The 1,550-nt window shown below is 43.6% G+C and overlaps 1 pseudogene; it reads right to left on the reverse strand.

The window, feature by feature from the left end:
* Positions 1 to 284: 284 nt before the first annotated feature.
* On the reverse strand, positions 285 to 1,159 carry LOC109458579 (isoaspartyl peptidase/L-asparaginase-like; annotated as a pseudogene).
* Between the last annotated feature and the right edge of the window lie 391 nt (positions 1,160 to 1,550).

The following is a 1,550-nucleotide window of genomic DNA, read 5'->3' on the forward strand; positions in this document are numbered from 1 at the left end:
TGTTTCTTCTTTCTAAACAAAGACAATGGGAACTATTCACAAGAAAGGCTCAGTAGTTTGTCATCTTCGTTAGTCTTATTTTGATTTTACTATGGGCATTTCGCTCATCACTTCAGAATCTGCCCCTCACCAAACATTCAGATACTTATTGATCAAGGCAACAAAACAAGTGACAGACTGTAGAATTTTTCCATTTTCAGATCTAGTTGATTAAGCTAAGTTTCCACACCAGGGAACTGTACTTTACCTTCAAGCTAGCATCTAGGATACAATCTTCCAGGGGCTTAGGACAGGCCAGTGAAACTGGTTTGGCCAGAATTCAGCTTGCCATCCTTGGTAGCTGCCTGGGGCATGGATGCAGAGGCCCACTTTCTGCCCAGTCTCCTGCCTTGTTAACTAAGATACCACCTAACACTTTGAGCTTTGACTTCATATAACCCAATGACATGTCAGCAATCTCTTCTCATGTCTTTCCTTGTTCTATCTGGAAAAGAGTATGGCTGGCCAGATTCACTTTCAGGATGCTTTTCCCTGCCCAATCATTGAAACGGCTCCAATGTCATTGTCAGAATAACCTCCAGATTCTATATACATGGTGTGTCCCCAACTCGGCCGACCATTTTATTCAGGATACCCTCTGTCGAGGTTATGTAAGCCACATTTCCTTTGGAGTCCAAGGCAACAGCACCAACAGTTCCCAAGTTTCTTCATTTCAAGGAACACTGATTATGTTCTTATAATCAACCTTTCCATATAACATGCATTCTATAGACAAAGTGCCAAATAAGACAATCTTTCTTGAGTCAGTGTAGTTCTTGGCAAGTTTTTCATTAATTTTAATTTGGGGAAGCCATAGTCTGCTGAGGCAGTAGCTTTTTTAAAAAAATGTTTTAAATTAGTTTCAGGCGAACAAAACAACATAATGATTAGACATTTACACCCCTCACAAAGTGATAACCCCACCAAGTCTTAGGCAGTAGCAATTTTGATAGTCTGGTTTCTGAGCATCTTTCTCAACATGTTTCATGTTTCTAAGCATGTTTCTCTCTGTTACCAGTTGCTCCCCAGGAGCTGTTGGAATCCCAATGGCTGCTGCAAATTTTGCACTACGTTGGTCAGTGGGGAAGCAATGAGGTGTCTGTATTGAACTCAGGATCATCTTCCAGGACAGTCACGGCTCCGTCCACAGCATCACTGCACTCCCTCCCTGCTTGAGGAGGTTGTAACATAGGGTGGTGCTGAGGTGATGCCCTAGAGCGTCCGCTGTCTGCGGTGTTGGAGATATTGCTGGCTCTGCCACCACCACCGTGGACCGTGACAACGGATCCAAGTCGATGGATTTGAAGGAGCCGCAGAAGTGGACACCAGGGCTTCAGGCGAGGCCCAGCCATCCGCCTGCTTCCAAATCTGCACAACCTTAAACTTCTGCAGGTGGTTCTGGAAACTATTTGGCTCACCATATGTGGCCTTTATTATGTGCATTTCTCCTATACCCAAATTGAGAAGTTTTAATGATGAAAGCTGTGTTGAACTTTTTCAAATGCTTTTAC

The sequence above is a fragment of the Rhinolophus sinicus genome, chromosome 14 (genome assembly GCF_057876585.1).
Source record: "Rhinolophus sinicus isolate RSI-liver-muscle chromosome 14, RSI-T2T, whole genome shotgun sequence".
Taxonomy (NCBI): Eukaryota; Metazoa; Chordata; class Mammalia; order Chiroptera; family Rhinolophidae; genus Rhinolophus; species Rhinolophus sinicus.